Source organism: Hippopotamus amphibius, chromosome 6, assembly GCF_030028045.1.
Source record: "Hippopotamus amphibius kiboko isolate mHipAmp2 chromosome 6, mHipAmp2.hap2, whole genome shotgun sequence".
Lineage (NCBI taxonomy): Eukaryota > Metazoa > Chordata > Mammalia > Artiodactyla > Hippopotamidae > Hippopotamus > Hippopotamus amphibius.
This window is the reverse complement of record NC_080191.1, coordinates 141621816-141643958: the sequence shown is the minus strand read 5'-3', so window position 1 is coordinate 141643958 and position 22143 is coordinate 141621816.

Sequence of the window (22143 nt, the reverse complement as noted above, 5' to 3'; positions counted from 1 at the left end):
GAAAGATAGTTTCTTTGACTGTAGTTCTGTTTATTATAGCCTGAACCAAACGTTGTTTCATGCATGTTAAATAGGGGCCTCAATATGGATAACATTGTGAAAAAATTGCAATGCCCTACATTATTAGTTAGACATTACTTTCCCTTTTCTCCCTCTCTCATCTTAATTATCAAGCAAAATTTTAGTGAATACATTGTTAATAAATCTACATTCACTCTGTATATTAATTACATTTTAATTAAGTGCTCTATAGTATCAAAATGTGCTACTCTTCACAGTTGATTTTAACTCAATAAAGAAAACAAAGAATTATCTCAAGTGCTATGTGCAAGTTTCCATGCTAGATAAGTGCCATGGGAAATAGAGATTAAATGAGATATAATTGATATTTTTCTTTTTTTAAGAAATTTTATTGAGATACAGTTGGCATATAATAAACTGCATATGTTTAAAGTGTACAATTTGACATTTTTTTCTTATTAGTAATGTATACATGGCAATCCCAATCTCCTAATTCATTACCCCCCAGATATTTTTCACTGTATGCCTATTATAGGATATACTGTATTGAAGAGGAGACATGTACACATACTAATAAATATAAATTTATGTACCCCTTTGTGATGTGTGCTCTAATAAAAGTTGAGATGTGTGCAAAGGAGAGAATTTAAGAATGCCTAGTGGAAGATATATAAATTTGATTACAATTTTAAAGTTAAGACACTGATAGAGAAGTAAAGTGAGAATTTTCATACATTTTAAAATATCTGTAAGCACATTGATTTTGCATTGATTGTGCTTATGCAACTACATATGTGTGATACTAACGAGAAGATCTTGCTCCCTGACAACGTATTTTCTTTGTCTAATTTTCTCACTGTAATATATACACAAGTTATTCTGATGATTAAAATAAAGTTAGTAATTTTGATCATTTTCCATTAATTCAGCTAATACCCTTTCTTAGTTAAATAAATTGCCTACACTTTTATAAGGTTGGTGGATGCAAAGAGAGGAGTGGTTGAGGATCTCAGTAGTCTAGGCATGGGCTTATGTGTAAAAGATGGAGATTAGAAGCTTCTCTAAAATACATGTAGGTGAAAATGGTAAGACATGCTGATGCATCAGAATTCAAGGTTACAAAAGGAAAAACAATTAGGCCAAGAGTTCTAGACTCAGGAACTGAGTGCATAATGGTGCCATTTAGCCGAGGCTTGGAAGGCCTAAAATTAGGAAATAAATGAGTTTTATTTACTGAATGTGATGAATAGAGGGTTCAATAAAATACCTGCTGCTCAGAGAAGAGTTTTGGAATACAAGTGTAAATTCACTTGCCTTCTTCCCCTATGTGGTACGTAATGCCATGTGACTAAATCAGCTAATTTAGAGGAAAAATGTCAAAAGACAAAATCAGGAAGTCAAGAAACAAACCCTACGGAGAACCAGTATATAGAGGTTTGATGGAGGATCTGGATTAAACCTTAGAGGCCAAGAGGAGAGAGTGTTTTAAGAAGTAGAGAGTCATCAACCCTGTAAAACTTTGCAAGTGAATAAAATGAAGGCATAACAACAAAGTTAAGTTTTTAATAAGACTGAAAGAAAAAAGAGGAAAGAAGGAGAGATGGCACTAATCAATAAAATACAAAGTTTTAAACAGAATAAAACCATAGGCAAAAAATGATTAAAAGTGATATATAATATATGGAGAAACTATAAGGTAATACATTTGAAAACTTAGATGAAATGTTTATGTTTCTGGAAAAATATAACCACAGGTGATGCAAGAGAAAATAGAAAACTTAAATAGACCTATAATTACTCATGAAAATGAAAAATCTAATCAGAGATCTCCATCTCAAATAAACTCTAGGTAAGTACTATTAGACTTTCTATAAAATGAAAATCCCTATCTTATAGGAATTGAATGTAAAGACAGAAAAGCAAGAAAAACTGTCCAATTCATTTTAGGAGGTTAAGATGGCTATGATTCCAAAACCAATCAAGAGCAATACAAACCAAGATAATTTAGACTCCTTTAATGTGTGAGTAGAGATTCAAAAAGCTTAAGAATAGCACTTACCAAATTTAATAGTCTGAAAAATGTCTATATAATGATTAAGTTAGTTTATACCAAAATGGTAAGGAAAATTCAACATCACAAAATCAATTATGATGGATTATTACTCATATTAATACATGAAAGGCAAAAACTCAATTTTCAACAGGTATTTGAAAAGCTTCTTATAATGTTAAATACCAATTTATAATGAAGAATATTAAATAATTTTATGACTATAAAGCAAAAAGTTATAGTAAACTCTTTGGAGATACTTATGAGTCTGGTGCCCCATGCATCCTTCTGTGTATGAAAAAAATCAACATGACAATACAAATCCTTGGTAAAGTAATTACTATTTAAAAAAAACAAAGGGGACTCTGAACATGTAGAGATGTAATATCATGTTAATGGATTCTCTAGCTTGCAATTGTAAATACCTCAGTTCATCTTTTAAATATATACACATTCAATACAATTATAATTGAAAATTTGAAGAGTTTATTTAAAAATATGTCAAACATTCTAAAACACATGTGGAACTTATAACTCATGAGTAAAATACACATTTTTTAAAAAATTTTTTTTTCTAACTGACATATTTAGTAAAATTTTGTAGTAATAATGAATAGTAGATCATAGTGCATAAATATACCAATTTGTTAGTAAGTTATAGAAGAGGCACCACAAATAAGGGAAAAATGGATTGTTTAGTAGATAGTGACTAAAAAAATCATTTCACAGTATGGAGAAAACTAAAAGATGTCCTACTTTAAGACATGTACAAAGATGATCTTAAATGAATTCTAAACCTAAATGTGGAAGGTCAATATTTAATCCTAAAAGAATAAGTTTGAAGAGAACACTATAATTTGAGAGTGATAAAAGACTTTCTAGGCGATAAATTTTATTCTTTTTGATTTCCTTGAAAAATGTTGTGAAAATTTTGATTTGGATTAATTACATGTATAGGTTTATTGGAGAATAAGTGATACTTTTATAATATTAATTCTTCCTATGTAGGAAAAGAATATCTATATTCAATTCTTTGTATGAATTTTAATCATTTTATAACTTTCTCTCTCTAAAGATATTGTGTTGAATAATTTGTTCTTATTCCTAGACACAGTATAGAGTTGTGGTTGAGGGATAAATCTGCAGTAATTCCAGTTTTGAATCCAGATTGTTGCTTACTAGCTGTTTGTCTTTGGTTACATTGCTTAAACTCTTTGCACCTTGATCTTCTCATGTTTAAGAAAATGATTATAATAGCCCTTAACTCCCGAGGTTATCATAAGACAAAACTTACTTATATAGATATAAGTAAGTGTTAAAATTAAAGTAGTATCATTATTGTTAATTCTTTTATTTAGAAAGTTACCATAATAAAAATGACACATTTGCTTGTATTAGTATTAAAATTGGATGTGGTACACAGATGTAATAGATAGGTAAGAGACTAATAGAAGACATTTTCTTCTATAAAGTTGACAAAACTTTATTAACTAAAAATGAAAGGACCTCCTGCAATTCAACAAGAAAATAAAGAAAACACAAAAATTGGACATAGATAGGGTCACAGAAGGGTAGAACTGAATGGCTAAATAGTGAATAGCTAGTTGCTAAACTTTTATAGAGATTGGAAAATGTAAGAAAGAGAGAGATAGAAAGAATAACAGAGGAAGGGAAGAGGAGAGAGAGAAGAAAAGGAGAGAAGGAGAAAGAGGAAAAAAAAAGAAAATAATTTCCCAGCTGTCTAAGTAGCAAAAAATTAGAGGATCACATAAGGCAAAATTTTCCTGAAGATAGCAGGAAGTGAAAACCTATATGAACTATGCACTTTTGGGGGAGATATAACCATTGCAGAGCCAATTCAGACAAGTAATTTGGCGGTTCACAGTAAAACTAATTGTGCACATAATCAAGTCAGAAAAATTTTACATGTTCCATTTCAGAGCAATTTTGATGATGTTTTTCCCAGTACTTTCATGTAAGTATGGAAACAGAGGTAACCTTGGTGAACATCTAGAGAATTGGTTAAGAAAAGTGTGTGGAGGGAATTTCTTGGCCATCCAGTGGTTAGGACCCCGTGCTTCCATTGCAGGAGACTCGGGTTCGATCCCTGGTCAGGGACTAAGATTCTGCATGGCACCTGGGCATGCCAAAAAAAAAAAAAAAATACTACGGATTACAATGAAGTTAGTAATAGCTAACCAAATGCAATTACAACAGCTTTAAAAATACAGGGTAACGTTAAAAAATTAATAAATAGAGTGAAATCTACAGTGTGCTACTCATTCAATTAAAACTTGCTTATAAAAAATGTGCACATCCTTGGAAGCACATTTAAATGTAATAAGCTGGGTCCATGAAGGTTGGCACAAGTGAAGGGACTGCAGGGAGAAAGTAGTATAAGAAGCAGAATAGTAAAATGGTTTAGCCCAATGCAAATTATATACCACGTAGTGAGGAATAAGATAGATTATTTTTGATACAATCTAAAGTGAAAAAATGAAGGTAAAAGGGACAATATTGGCTTAGAAAATGTGGAAGTAATTGTTGAACTTGAAAGAGATATTTCTAATGAAATGAAGGCAGAATCAGGATAAATTGGGGTGGAGAGTGAATAGGTTTGTATGGATGTGCAGAGAGAATGTGTTGACATTTGACAACTTTTGCTCTGTGGGGATGGGAAATAATGGAATAGATGGCCACTTATATGGGCAAAGGGAGGACTGCTGTAGCTGCTAATGTTTGGGGAACTTACAACATTATTTGGGAAACTCATAAATTTTTAATTTATGTTGATTGAGGGAGAGAGAGTGATGATTTATAAGAGAGGGTGCCTAATGAAAGAATGTGTTTGGAAGTTAATGAAAAGGGAACCCAGAGAATATGTAAAGATATTTCCATTTAACAATAGGAGAGAGACACTCTTGGTTATAAAAAGGACAGCTTTCAGCACAGCTTGAAGATTTGGTGGTAGAAGCATCAGGAGTCAATTTTCTTGTGCCTTTATATTTATCAATGGAATATTAGATCATGATATTAGGTTGGGTGAGAGGAAAGAACTAAGGAAGGAAATTTGAGTAAGGAAAAGGTAAGATACAGCAGTTTTAGAGTAGAAGAGTAAACCTACTATAAAAATATAGTAAACTCAACAAGCAATAATCAGAATCTATTTTAATCCTAAATTAGGAAGTCATGTAAATTTTGTAAGACTGAGTGTGATGGAAGGACTTATTTTTTTAAAATGAGTGGAATAAATGTTGTGACAGATCATGGCATCTAGTGAACATAAAAAGGAAATGTAAAGTATAACAGTTCTTTAAATAATGAAAAAAGATGAGATCTTCAAAGGATTGTTAGTCCCAATATCATGAGTGATATTAATTAGGAAAACCTGAGCAGAGAAACTAAAAGTGTAAGGGGCTGTTGATGCAGCATGTGCATTATTTGTATTCAAGGCTTTTGCAGAGGGGCACTTTGGGACGATAGTGTGATCCAGGCTGTGACAATGTAAATGGAGTGCTGAGGTTGAATGAAAGAAAATGTTATCAAGCCATACCAGTTTATGTGAATGTCATCAAGAATTCTGGATAAAATTATCATGTATAAACAACAAAAGAGGCAGTAAGAAAGAAGAAAAAGTGATGAGGATGTTGGTAGATGATGTATGGACTGGAAACAGTAAAAAATCCAGATGATATGAACCACAAAGGAGCAGGATAGATTTGTAAGGGAGCAGGATAGATTTGTAAGAGATCAGGAGACTGTACAGGCTACCCAGAAATTATAGCAGAGATGTTAGATTCTAAATTTACTCCTTTCCTGAAACATATTTTTTCCTTTCCTCAAATATTATTTCTATATTTTAAGTAGTTTTACTAAACTGCTGTTTGTTTCAAGCTGTATTCAAAATTGTCAATTAATTAGAATGTTATAGGGATTAATCTATGACAAAGGAGGCAAGGATACACAATGAAGAAAAGGCAGCCTCTTCAATAAGTGGTGCTGGGAAAACTGGACAGCTATATGTAAAAGAAGGAAATTAGAACACTTCCTAACACCATACACAAAAATAAACTCCCAATGGATTAAAGACCTAAATGTATGGCCAGACTCTATAAAACTCCTAGAGGAAAACCTAGGAAGAACATTCTTTGACATAAATCACAGCAAGAGCCTTTTTGATCCACCTCCTAGAGTGATGGAAATAAAAACAAAAATAAATAAGTGGGACCTAATGAAACTTCAAAGCTTCTGCACAGCATAGGAAACTATAAGCAAGATGAAAAGACAACCCTCAGAATGGGAGAAAATATTTGCAAAAGAATCAACAGACAAAGGATTAATCTCCAAAATATATAAACAGTACATGCAGCTCAATATCAAAAAAACAAACAACCCAATAAAAAAATGGGCAGAAGAGCTAAATAGGCATTTCTCCAAAGAAGACATATAGATGGCTAAGAGGCATGTGAAAAACTGCTCAACATCACTAACTATTAGAGAAATGCAAATCAAAACGACAACGAGGTATCACCTCACACCGGTTAGAATGGGCATCATCAGAAAATCTACAAACAGTAAATGCTGGAGAGGGTGTGGAGAAAAGGGAACCCTCTTGCACTGTTGGTGGGAATGTAAATTGATACAGCCACTATGGAGAACAGTATGGAGGTTCCTTGCAAAACTAAAACTAGAATTACCATATGATCCAGCAATCCCACTACTGGGCAAATACCCAGAGAACACCATAATTCAAAAAGACACATGCCCTCCAATGTTCATTGCAGCACTATTTACAATAGCCAGGACATGGAAGCAACCTAAATGTCTAGCAATAGATGAATGGATAAAGAAGATGTGGAACATATATACAATAGAATATTACTCAACTGTAAAAAGGAACGAAACTGGGACATTTGTAGAGACATGGATGGACCTAGAGACTGTTATACAGAGTGAAGTGAGTCAGAAAGAGAAAAACAAATATCATATAGCAAGACATATATTGCAGAATATAGAAAAATGGTACAAATCAACCGGTTTGCAAGGCAGAAATAGAGACACAGATGTAGAGAACAAACATATGGGCACCAAGTGGGGAAAGTGGGGGGGGGGAGGTGGGGAATGAACTGGGGGATTGGGATTGCTATATATACATTACTAATAAGAAAAAAAATGTCAAATTTTACACTTTAAATATATGCAGTTTATTGTATGTCAATTGTATTTCAATAAAAGTTCTTAAAGAAAAAAAGAATGTTATAGGGATGAATATCATATCTTTAAGAATAACGTTTCAAGAATATCTTCCTATCTCCAAAATAACTGTTTTACTGGATTAAGAAACAAACCAAAAAAACCTCAAAACTCCAATCTCAAAGGCTTTTAGGGGAAGCGATACGATTACAAAGGCCACAAGAAAGGAACAATACAATATATTGCTAGATTGTGACTGATAGTAGGAATTCGAAAGTGGTATTTAATATTTATTAAATGTTCAACTATTAACCAATATTTATGATAAAATGTGTCATGGGCCATGGTTAGAATATTCAGTGGTAGGTATTTTACCTCAGGAAGGATAGAGTTATTAGAGGGAGGTTAGGACTGAACATTAAGAAGAAAGGATTGCAGTGAATAACTTGAGAGGTCAGGAAGGACAGGACACAGGCTTCTGATTCCAGGAGAAGTCATTGTTGCATATAACTGAGAGTATCAGGGTTCCACCACAAAATCAAGCTTTATAATTACTAAAATCCCTGTTCTTTCAGAGAAAAGAAGCCTTACTAGGGCCAAAATGAGCATTAATTCACTTGCAGGTTTAAAAAAATTTAATTGAGATACAAATAAATAGCTTTGAATTATTTCATTTGAAAGAAGACATTGACTAATTATGGCAAACCTGCACTCCAATTATGTTTCACTGGCATCTAAATGATTTTATTCATGATTTATTATTTATATTGCCTCAGACATGAACTTTTTCTGATGTCAAATCATTTTCTGTTTTATCTTGTATTTCATCAATTTTTCTCAAACAGGGTTGAGACCTTGAAAAGGAAACGTAGAAGAATTTTTGGAAAAAAACTCATTTTGACCTTTCTTCCTACAACCTAAATTTTACTTCTCTGTGTAATGTGGAAAGCCTATAGTAGTGTATTACTTACCATATTTTCTTTATAAAAATAAATTTATAAAATCATTCAAGATATTAGCATAGGAATACTCTTCATGTTAATTAGGTAGGATTTCAACATTTTCAATTCCCTCTACCCCAAACATTATGAATTTAAATGCTAACCTGAAAGTCTGGAATTTTATAATTTTAACATTTTGCTTTCTTTCATATAATTTTAGTGTAAAATTATTAAGATGGTTAACATTTTAATTTATGCTGGCAAGGACTGTGGAATTAAGGATTGTGAAAGACATGTGCTCAAACTTAATTTTATGAATATATCTGGAGGTTGGTGGTGGTATTATCCTTTAAAGCTCAGCTCCATTTTGCAATGATGATTTATCCTGAAGAGATGCTCTGTCCAAGCTGTTTGAAAAGTCTCAGAGTTCTGGATTATAGTGGTCATGTCTGAGTATATTAGAAGGGATTATCATGAGAAAAAAAAGTAAGTTTACGAATATATAATTACAAATCTTAAATTATATCATATTCTCACTGCTAAGGAGGTGGACTTCAGTGTCTTAACTCAGATGAAATATTGGGTACAGGCATTGACAGTAAAGAACATCATTTCACTTTGCAAGAATTAAGTTGAAGCCTATAGTTCTTGTGATGCATTTGGTTTCATCATTTTGTCTTTCTTTCTTTCTTTTTTTTTTCTTTTTAAAAGACTTTATTTTTCTAGAGCAGTTTTAGGTTTACAACAAAGTTGAGAAGGAGGAATAGAGATTTCCCATAAACCCTCTGCCTCCAAACATGAACAGCCTCCCCCATTATTAACATCACTCACCAGAATGGTACATTTGTTATCAAGGATAAACCTACATTGATACATCATAATCCCCCAAAGTCCATGTCTACATTATGGTTCACTCTTGGTGTTGTACATTGTATGGTCTGGACAGATGTATAATGATATATATCAGTCCTTATAACATCATACACAGTATTTTCACTGCCCTAAAAAATCTCTGTGCTCCACTTATTCATCACTCCCTGCCCCGAACCCCTGGCAACCACTTTTTATTGTCTCCATAGTTTTGCCTTTTCCAGAATGTCATAGATTTGGAATCATACAACACGTAACATTTTCAGATTGGCTTCTTTCACTCAGTAACATGTGTTTAAGGCTCCTCCATGTCTTTTCATGGCTTAATAGCTCTTTTCTTTTTAGGGATGAACAATACACCATTGTCTGGATGTAACACACTTTATTTATCCATTCACCTACTGAAGGACATCTTGGTTGCTCTCAAGTTTTGGTACTTAAAAATAAAGCTGCTATAGACATCTATTTGTAGATTTTTATGTGGACATAAGTTTTCAACTCCTTTGGGTAAATACCAAAGAATATAACCATTGAATTGTATGGTAAGAGTATGTTTAGTTTTATAGGAAATTGCCACGCTGGCTTCCAAAGTGGCTGTACCATTCCACCAGCAACATATGAGAGTTCTTGTTGTTCCACATCCCCTCCAGCATTTGGTGTTGTCTGTGTTTGAATTTTGGCCTTTCTAATTGGTGTGTAGTGGTGTCTCACTGTTGCTTTAATTTGTATTTTCTTGATGACTTAGAATGTGCCGCACCTTTTCATGTGCTTATTTGTCACCTGAATATCTTCTTTGCTGAGGTGTCTGTTAAGGTCTTTGGCCCATTTTTTAGCCAGGTCATGTATTTTCTTACTGTTGAATTTTAAGAGTTCTTTATTTGGGAGTGTTCTTTATCAGGTGAATGTTTTGCAAATATTTTCTCCCAGTCTATGGCTTGTTCTCTTTCTCTCTCCTTTTTTTTTTTTTTAATTTTTTAATGGCATATAGCTGATTTACAATTTTGTGTTAGTTTCTGCTGTACAGCAAAGTGAATCAATTATACATATACATATATCCACCCTCTTTCAGATTATATTCCCATATAGGTCATTACAGAGTACTGAGTAGAGTTCCCTGTGCTATACAATAGGTCCTTATTAGTTATCTGTTTTACATATAGTGGTATCTATTTGTCAATCCCAGTCTTCCAATTTACCTCTCCCCCCTATTACCCTCTGGTGACCATAAGTTTGTTTTCTACGTCTGCAACTCTATTTGTGTTTTGTAGATAAGTTCATTTGTAGATAAGAACCTTTTTTTTTTAGATTCCACATATAAGCAATATCATATGATATTTGTCCTTCTCTGTCTGACATTTTCAACTCCACTCGCATCTATTCTTCAATACTCTAATCTCTCTTAAATATTTTCAAATTTCCATGTATGTGCTGAAATCTCATTTTCTAACAGAATTTTAACCCAGAACCAGGTATTTTAATGATAAATTCTGAGCTACTCTGAGTCACTGAGTTAGGTTCAGGGTATAATTTAGTGCCTTCACTTGTCTGCTGCACCTGGTCTTTTTTCCTAGTGTCTTCTAATGTCATTCATAGTAATTTAAACACTGGAGCCTGGTTCTACTTTTCAAAGTTTACCCTTTAATCCCTGTTTAAATGATGTCATTTTATTTCATCTTTTGATCAGAATAAAATGTTTTCTCTGATTTCTTTTCATAGATTCTAAAAAATCTCTTTTGTAGACTTTATATTTTTCTGCAGACACAATAATTAACTGTATATGTTTCTTCTTCCTTTTGTTATATTTTTCAAAATATTTAGAAGGAGGATTATTTCTTAATTTTTAAATCCCATCCAAAAATGCCCATCATTTTACCTAATGTATAATAAGAATGTATACATTTGTTGAAATAATAGAAATTCTGATTTAGGAAGAATATCCACAATAAGAAAAATGATAAAGAAACTGGCTAAGACTCATTGGAAGAATGTTTACAAGGCTGGAATACAGGGAAATGAGTGAGGCACAGCTTTTGAATTTGAATATTTAACCTAAATTGTTAGGTTCCTAGAAAAAAAATTAGCAATACTTACTCAAGCAGAAATACAACGTCTGATTATTCTTAGAACCATTAAATAGAAAAATCAGCAGTTTAAAATTTTCCCATAAAGAACACCCCAGGCTAAAATAGTTTCTAAGGTAAACTCCTGTGAGTTTTCAAAGTCAAAACATTCCACTAAAGATAGATTATTCAGCATGTTATTAGAAGAGGAATACTTCCTGTATCTCTTTCATGAGGCAAAGTAATCTTAATATCACCACCACATGAGGCTATGATGAGAAATGAAAATTATAGTCCATAATGATAGTTTAGACACACAATTTAAGGGGCATAAAAAATCCACAGTTATGTTAAATTATGCTTTATAAATGAAATGTGAAGCAAAAATTCATAATTAAAATATTAAAATTTTAAATAAAGTTAGGATTATTGATTTTTCCTTTTGCCTTAATCTCCAACATGCTTTAGTATGGCACTTAGTGGGAATGAGAAGACCATGGGGTAAATATACAGGAATAATGATCAAACAGAATAGGTACCATGACAGGTAAGAAATACAGAAATATAAGAGCCATGAGCAGAAAATAACAGATATTATACAACTTTCCCTCCCAGTTTTGCTAATATGAGCAGCTCTCATTGTAAGCAGAGATAGACCAAACATAATTTCAGTTTTTGTTGTTCTGCAAAGAAACAGCAAAACTGAGATGGTGATAGACCTAGAATAAGTTTAAGGTGTACAACTTGTTGATCTATATATTTATATGTTGCAAAATAATTACCACCCAGCGTTAGCTAATACCTCTATCACATCACATAATTATCACTTCTTTTCTTTGTGGTGGGAGCAATTAAGATCTAATCTTTTAGCAACTTTGAAGTTTATAACACAGTATTATTGACTATAATCACAATGCTATGCATTAGATCTATAGAATGTATTCATCTACCAGCTCCCTATTTATACTCGTAAACATCTTCCCATTTCCCAGCATCTGCTAACCACCATTCTACTCTGTTTTTCTGAGTTGAACTTTTTTATGTTTCACATATAAGTGATATCATACAGTAATTGTCTTTCTCTGTCTAACATATCATATATATACACATACATATATATATATACACACACACACATATATAATATTGTGGAATATGTATATAATATATATCCAGAAGTAGAACCTGGATACTATGGTAGTTCTATTTAAAAATTTTTGAGCAACTTCCATACTGTTTTCCACAGTGGCTAAACACGGGCTCTTTTATTTGGTCTTTTTTTCTTAGTCTGCAAAATACATAGTACTGTACAGTCATCTCTTTTGTGTATTACCTCTCTTATCCCTAAATCTGTACTTCCTTAATTCTTGTAAATTATAGAAAGTCTACTTTTAACATTTTTGTAGGCTTACTACAATTAAGGATCTATGATAGGTCTTAGGTATAAAAAAAGATAATGATATATTCTCTTTTTTCAAAGAACTTCTAGTCTTATAAAACATCAATTTATCTTTTTATCATAGCATTCTTTCCTGTAACAGTTACCAAAGTGTAACAAAAGATATATTTCTATTTGCAGATATATTATAAATATTTCAACTTTTTACATAAATTTTAGTCCCTTTTGGTTCATCCCCTAAATCAGCAAGTTCCATCTATTTTTATACAGAAAATTGTATTGTTAGCATATTAAAGTTTACAAATAATTGTTCATCAGTGTTTATTTTTTTAATATATCATCATTTAGAGTTTATTTTTAACTGGAGCTGGTACTTGAGGGGGCTGTTGCTATATGCTAGGTTTTCCTCTTATGAAGCTCAAGAAGACACTTTAATTTACAATGAGTTCTTCCACTTTTAGTTCCCTATTAGTGAAATCTAGACCCTCTTTTATATCCTGTGTACCAGTGACCATAAAATGCAAAAGATTAATTTCTTTCAAAAACTTTATGAGTTTTCTATCCCTTTTGCCATCTCGCATTTCACAAGATAGGATAGTTATTTGTGTTCTCACAGATAACTTGCTTTCTGAATTGGTTTGAATTTATACCTTATGAAACATGCTTAAGGTATGTAACTTGAGAAGAAAGAGAAAATTTATTTATTCTTTCCAAAAATATGTAAAAGTCTGTCCTGCTCACAGTAACTCTCAAATAATGTTGCTGACCAAAAGTGCATTATTGCCATTATTTTTACAGATTCTCTCTTAGGAATATATTATCATGCTGTATTTCTGAACAGTTTCTGAAATGAGCTGGGTTAAAAAATGTGTTAGCATTTTGTAGATTTTAATAGTTATAATTAAAAAAGTGATGTTCTGATATGCAAAAAACAAAAATAAGAACTGGCACTCAACTGATTGCACATAGAAGTACATTTATCTAACAAAAAAAATTCATTTTTCCTTTATACATATGCATATAACTCTATGGCATTGTGTAATTTTCACCAACTCTTGGGCTTCAAACAAGCCATCTTGATGGATGTGTGTATCCAGATTCTGTTCAGAATGAGAACATGATTCACTGACCTCATTTTACACACAGCTTATGGATTCCACAGCTCACAGCTTGACTGGTTCTTATGCTTAGAAGAGTTTGCTTTTTTCTGGTGGCTTAGCAACTCACTGGTGCAGTTGTTGGCTTGCCTTTTATTATCTGCTTAAATATAAAAATCTCAGCCTGCACGTAAAATCTCAGCATGCATGGGAGCTTTAAATGCAAGCATGAGAATGGAGTATTTACAAAACCTTCAATTTCTGGTAACCTAATTTTTACATCTTTCTGAAAAACATCATTTTAAAATATAAAATTTATTCTGAATGAACAGATTAGCGTAGCAATGTCATCAGCACTTAATACTTTAACCAAACGATCTGAAAAAGCAACATAATGAATTATAATTATCAAGGAAAACATATGCATTCATGTACAAAATTTTTCAGCTTGCAGGATTTAAAAGCAATAAATCTAAGGAAATAGAGAAATTTCAAATTTGATATTATAATTTATTTTTAATGTCCTAGCTATAAATGTTACCAATACAAGGTAGGAAATTACATCACCCCTGAATGGTTTTTTATTTTGATAATGGATAAACCATGAAACTAAGATTATATAATCAAGGTATAAGATTATTCAGAAACTAGGCTACAACAGGGGATGTAATCAAACCTTCTACAGAATTTTCTTGCTGCTTTCTCATTTCATTGAAGCAATTCAGTTCACTGAGTGTCATTAAGTAAAATGGAGCTCAAAAGTCAGAGCAATTACAAGAGAGAAATGTTAAGATTTAAACATGTCCTAAAATGGGACCCTGGTCCTGATGTTACACTATATGTCAATTTAATGTCTTCATTTTATCTGTTGCCCCTCAGCAAACACAAAATATATAATCCACTGGTTCACCTTAAGGTTTTAGCACAACTCCTGACAATCATCTTACTTCATCTGTGTAGAGCTGAAGGGACTTGTACAGTATATATTGAAGTCCAGAGCCACCTGGAGTTTAATCACATGGATTCTGAGCAGCTGTTATGTAGGTTTAGCATCTAATCTTTTTAAGTCAGTAGGTTCCTCTTACAACTTTACTCCAAGCATCATGATTAACCCTGAAGTCTGGGTGTCTATTCCAGTTCTCCACATGGGCTCCTATTAAACCAGTTATTTGTATCTAAGAGTGTGTGTGTACATTATAAACAATAAATTGTTCTCAGCAGTTGTGAACAGGTGGTAAGAAATTCAAAGGATAGGGCTACTGGGACATTAGCCTTTAATGGAATTTCAAAGACAATCCCTACTGAAAATTAACTAGAAAAACCAAAGAAAATGCTCATGTTCTTCACTCTTTTCAGCACTGATCAAGACAGTTAAGGTCATTCAGAGACACTCATTACCCTGCTATTTCTTTAATCTGATTTATCCCTGTTAGTGCTGTTGCTTAGATTTCTGGTTCTAAATCTAGTTGTTCATAAATTTCTTTTAGATTGCATTTTGAAGTACAATTCTCTGACCCTTATTTCCAAAGTTTCTGCTTCAATATCAGGGCACATCAGCATAGAATACCATGTAAATAAGGCACATGGTTTTTATGCACTTTGAACTTTACAAACTGAAATTCTCAAATACTTATAATTTTTTAACATGACTTACTTTATTAACAGACATTCCCCAAGTGTTAAACTTGAAAGTTTATACTCATCTTTTAAGTACTAAGCCAAATACTTTTTTTTTCTAAAAAGCCATTCCCAAAATTTTTATAGCAGAATTAGATGTTTCCTTTATGCTTTCCTTTACTTGAAGCACACTGGATTTATAATTTTTAAGTTTTAATATATTGCAATTACATATGCGTCCATCTCAGAACAAGATCACATGGAAGAGATCCTATTTGTGTAGGTGTGTGTGTTTCACAATTCCAGAATTCAGTGTTCTGCTTGATCAGTAACCTTTGACTGAATCAGTGAATGATGGCAGGAAAACATTCATTCCAGAAATGTGTACTTCCATTCCCTAAATGCCTATAATTTGACTATATATAGATAAATCATAGCAATTCTATCACAAACTTTAAATAAATATAAAATAAAAGGTACACTATACACTATAGGCAAATACAATGTGACAAGTTATTACTTTTGTATTTGACTACTTGGAAGTCAGACAGACACCTGTAAATATAGCAACCATCTCTGCCCATCCTATGAGTCAAAGTCCCCCTGACTGCAATTACAGTCTCATTCTTGTTACTATAATTACTTTCACATTGTTTCTATAGGTTAAGTAATGCTGTTTGGTCATTCTGAAATTCTAGGAAGAGTTTTCCAGTGGCGGTATCTCCTGCTAACCTCCACCTACAGAGAACAGTCATGACAGATTTTCAAAGAGTCTGGAATGAGTCCCACCAGTTGGTTTTTACTGCTTTAAAAAGATGTGCTCTATGATCTCCTGGGGGATATAGTCCAGTGTGGATTCTCTGGCCTCACAAGATAAAACCATTTAATGCTTCAGTCTTTCATCTCAGGCCTTCTGACTCCTTCCTAAACATTCTTCAAAGGTATTGCCAGAATCTTTACCTCATCTACTACTATTGGCTTTCTGTTTACAAGCTTCAAGGAACCATTTTCAGCAATAGATTAACAATGACTCCAAAAGTTCATGCCAGGATGCTGAAACTGCAGTCATGAGAGAGTGTTCTCATATCAATAATTTATATCCTATTCAGCCTTCCATGAATGGTCAAAAAAACAAAAAATAAAAACACCTCATGATCAATTCCAAACATAGCCACTAATTCTTAATGAGCTATATTAGGCAAGCCTTGTAACCCTTTAAACATGTGCTCCCTACTTCCTAGAGTACAGAGTAAAAAATATACTGAGACCTGATCATTGGCCTGCAGACAATAAGGGAAAATGATGGTGAATTTTGAAGTAACAGTTAAATCATTGCATAAAATAGAAAATTCATATGTATATTCCAATATATATGAATATTTAGCATTTGATAAGGGTGGCATCTCAAATAACTGGAGCAAAAATGGATTCCAAAAAGTGTTTTAGAAAAATTATATAGCCTATTACAAAAATTAAAATTAAATTTATATCTCATATTATGCACCAAAATAATCTAGATAGATAAGGAAGCTAAATATAAAAAAATATACAATTACTAGAAAAAAACTTTTGGGAAAGACTAAGCATGATTCAAATTTTTGATGCATTAAAAGAAGAGAGTGATAATTATGACTAAACTAAAATAACATTTTTTGGCACAAAGTATGAAGGATCAAAAGGCAGATGATAAGTGAAATACATCATTTATAGCAGATCACAAAGGGTTAATATGTTTAAAGTCTTTAAAATGTGGGAAAAAGAAATAAAAAACCTGGTCAAAAAATAATATGAAATGAGTCTAAAACATAAAGGAGATTGGATTCAACCATAAGTGAAATGAAAAATAAAGTGACACAGAAATTTTATTTCTCACCAATTAGGCAAAAATTCAGAAGTTTGACATTACACACTTTTGCAAGACTGTAGATGAAAGAAATTCATATGTATTATTGAAGGGAATGACAAAGATACATACTCAATGCTTTCTTTAAAAAATAAAAGTAAACCAGTGTGATCTCCAATATACATTGTTAAGGGGAAAGACTGTCTACAGTAAACTCTCCTTTGTGTTAAAACAAATAAATAAGTAAACAAAAAAGAAGTGGGGTAGCTTTATAAAATGCATGCATTTACTTATGTTTGCATAATAAGAATAATTGGAAATGAAGGAATCTATTTACCTACCAGGTAGATGGGGCCAGCTTGAAGGAGATAGGAGATACTGCTTGAAGTATAATGTTAGTACAGTTTTGACTTTTGGAATTATAATATGGTTTACATATTTAAAAATATCCATCAAAGATTAGGAAAAAAAGAGAAAATCTCATTGAAAACAAATAAAAATATTTGAGTGTAATTTCATATAAAATTTTAATGTAACCACAGAGTTTTAAAAAAGAACCAATTCAGGCAATTAAGTAACTTTCTAACATAGTATTTTAACTATATATTCCTAGCAGGATATAGATCAAGGGGAAAAGACAAAGTACTACAAAGATATTTTGCAGTAAGTTTGCTTTTCGTAGTGTAGAAATTTTGAAATTATTTCTTGCTTATTATCTGATTGAACAAATGAGTAATATATTGCTGTCTGGTGGAATCAGGTCTTTCACTATGGGAGAAACAAGATAAAAATAAGAAATAGAAGAAAACAAAAAAGCTTATATTTTTGGATTGGAATAAGAAATATAATTGTCAACACATGATAACGTGATCTAATATACCCTAATAGTAACTAATATCAATAGTGGCAGATTCTAGACTGGTACAGGGGAAGTATATAGGGCACAATGGAACAGTTTATGGTACCAATAATTAAGTGACTAAAAAGATGGAGAGAGTTTCACAATATACAAGAACTAGATTTGTGTTTCTGTTGGGCAAAATTCCTAAATATGGGTGAATCTTGTATGAAATGTTCATTTTATTGTTCATCAATATTTTCTATGTGTCAGAAAATTTTCAAAATAAAAATGTTGAAAACTATAAGAATCCTAATTAAGTGAATTAACACAATTCACATTTACTGATGGAAACAATGATGTGTCACCATTCTTGCATGTTATAATTACAGCATACATTATTCCATTTTTATTGTATTTCTATTTCTAATTGTTTTCCCTTTGCTACTTTAGAAATACTCATGGAATTTTTGGTTCTAAAATTTCAATTTTTTAAACGAACAAACTGAATCAAACAAAAACAAACATGTAGATACAAAGAACCAAGTAGTGATTACCAAAGAGGAACGTGTTGGGGGAGGGCAAAATGGGTAAAGGAGATTAATCGGTGACAGATGGGAAATAAATTTTTGGTGGTAAAAAGTAACTAAATAATAAATAAATTTTCAAATTTTGTTCTAGTGTTTAGCTTTATACTAATAGCTTTCATAATGCTTATAGTATATTTTATCTTTAAACTTATCATTGATTTTTATGATACATTATATTTTCTCCATTAAGTATGCAAAATAATGAGTTTATTCCACTTCCCCTATTATCTCTTCTCCATTCTTCTCTTTTTAGTTTTCTTATTTCTACTTTTTATAAAAATATATGATATTTCCACATTATTCAACTACACATTTATCCAGTTTCATTTTTATCTTTAATTAAATCAAACATATTCATGCTTACCATCACATATTTTGCTGGAGTTTTCTCAGCCACTAATGAGTTGCTTGAAGCATCTTATAATGTACAATATTAATGGGAAAGGCTCATAACTACAACTCTCCCTGAGTTGTGTGTGTGTGCGCGCATGTGTGTGTAAAGACTTTCTTAAGAGCAATTTAGATTTACAGCAAAACTCAGAGGGAGATACAGAGATTTCCCATACATCCTCTGCCTCTGCACAGGCATAGCCTTCCCCGCTATCAACATCATTCACCACGAGAATGGTACACTTGTTAGCAAGGATCAACCTACATTGACACATCATAATCACAAAAAATCCATAGTTCACCTTAGGCTTCACTCTTGGTATAGTACATTCTATGGTTTTGGACAAATGTATAATGACATGTATCCATCATTATAGTATCATATAGAGTATTTTCACTGCCGTTAAGATCCACTGTGCTTCACCTATTCATCTCACCCCTTTCCCACCGTTGGCAACTACTGAACTTTTTACTGTCACCTTTGTTTTGCCTTTTCCAGAATGTTATATGGTTGGAATTATACAGTACACAGCCTTTTCAGATTGGCTCCTTTCACTTAGTAAAATGAATTTGTCTCCTCCATTCTTTTCATGGTTGGTTTGTTAGCTCATTTCTTTTTAGTGTTGGATAATATTCCATTGTCTGGATGTGCCACTGTTTATTTACTTATTCACCTACTGAAGTATGTATTTGCTGCTTCCACATTTTGACAGTTGTTTTAATTGCATTTCCCTAATGACACAAGTTGTAGAGAATTTTTGCATATGCTTATTTGCTTTTTTGGTGAGGTGTCTGTTAAGGCCTTTTTGCCAATTTTAAAAACAGAGCTACAATATGATCCAGCCATCCCATTCCTAGGTATATATCTGGAAAAAATGAAAACTCTAATTCACAAAGATATATGCACCCCAATGTTTACAGCAGCACTGTTTATAATAGCCAAGACATGGAAACACTCCAAGTGCCCATCAATGGATGATTGGCTTAAGAAGAAGTGGTGTGTGTGTGTGTGTGTGTGTGTGTGTGTGTGTGTATACACATATATATGCAATGTGGAATATACACAATGGAATATAACTCAGTCCAAAAAAGAATAAAATGTTGCCATTTACAGCGACAGTAGACCTAGAGAATATTATACTTAGTGAAGTAAGTCAGACAGAGAAAGTCAAATACTATATCACTTACATGTGGAATCTAAAAAATAATACAAATGAAACTACATACAAAACAGAAACAGACTCACAGATATAGAAAACAAATGTATGGTTATCAAAGGGGAGACAGAGGGAGGAGGGACAAACGAAGAGTGTGGGATTAACAGATAAAAACTACTATACATAAAGTAGTTAAGCAATGAGAATTTACTGTACAGCACAGGGGATTATATTCAATATCTTGTAATAACCTATAATGGAATATTGTGGGAACATTCAGATGTTTTTCTGAAGCCTTGAGAATGTAACAGAAAATATGGCTAAAAGTAGTTAAAGTACATGGGCTGAGCAACTGGGCGCAGGACGTCCTGCATGTGCAGTGGAGGAGCGAGGGGTGCGGACTCCAAGTTAGAATGCTGCTTGCGCATGCACTGATTGTTCTTCTGCTGTTCTTGCAAGGACTGCTGCCCCGAGTCATGTGAGGCCCTCTGTACAAGGAGAAAATTGGTTTCTTCAAAGAAAACATTAACTGTGGGACGTAACTGGGAGCACGTGAACTTTATGCTATCTTACTTCCTGAATGCTGAGAGCTCAATAAAAGCAATGTGCGATGAATCAGCACGGCTCTAGATCCTAGAGGTCTTGAGTCCCCCCATCCCATCTTTCTCTTAAGTCTGTCTTTGTGTTTCTTTAGGTTTTGCGGCACCCGTCATTCGCCCCGATGTGCTGAGCTGCTCTCGGCAGAATATAATCAGAAAAAAACCCAATTGAATCACTATGCTATACATCTGAAACTAACACAATATTTTAAATCAACTATACTTAAAAAAGAAGATTATATAAAAAATGTGGCCTATCTTGGTGAATATTTCATGTGAGCTTGAGAGAATATGTATTCTGCTATTTTGGGATGAAGTTGTATGTAGATGTCAATTATTTCCAGTTCGTTTACAGTGTTATTAAATCCAACTAAGTCCTTACGGATGTTCTGTCTATTGTATCTGTTCATTTCTGATACAGGGATGTTGAAATCTCCAACTATGATAGTGGATTCATCCATTTCTCCCTGCTGTCCTATCAGCTTTTGCCTCATATAGTTTGATGCTCTGTTGTTAGTGCATACATTATGAATTGTTATGTCTTCTTGGACAATTGACCTCTTTATCATTACGTAATGCCCTTCTTTATCCCTAACAACTATCATTTCTTTGAAGTCTGCTCATTCTGCAATTTATATAGCTACTCCTGCTTATTTTTTTTATTAATGTTAGCATGGCATATTTTTCTCTATCAGTTTATATTTAATCTGCATGTGTCTTTATATTTAAAATGGATTTCTTGTAAACAACATATAGCTGGGTTGTGTTTTCAATCTGACAATCTCTGTGTTTTAATTGGTACATTTAGACCAGTGATATTGAAAGTGATTATTGATACAGTTGGATCAATATCTACCACACGCATTACTGTTTGCTATTTGTTGCTCTCACACTCCTTGGTATTTACCCAAATGACTTGAAGATGTATGTTTATACAAAATTTTGTACATGCATATTTATAGCACATTCATTAATAATTGCCAAAACTTGTATGCAATCAAGATGTTCTTCATCAGGTGAATGGATGTGGTATTGCTACATCCAGGCAATGGGATATTATGCAGCACTGTAAACAACCCAATCAAAAAATGAGTGGAAGAGCTAAACAGACATTTCTTCAAAGAAGACATACAGATGGCCAAAAAGCACATGAAAAGGTGTTCAACATCACTAATTATTAGAGAAATGCAAATCAAAGCTACCATGAGGTATCACCTCACACTGGTCAGAATGGCCATCCTCAAAAAATCTACAAACAATAAATGCTGGAGAGGATGTGGAGAAAAGGGAACCCTCCTACACTGCTGGTGGCAATATAACTTGGTACAGTCACTATGGAGAACAGTATGAAGATTCCTTAAAAAACTAAAAATAGAGCTACCATATGATCCAGCAAAACTACTCCTGGGCATATATCCAGAGAAAACCATAATTCAAAAAGATACATGCACCCCAATGTTCATTGTAGTGCTGTTTAC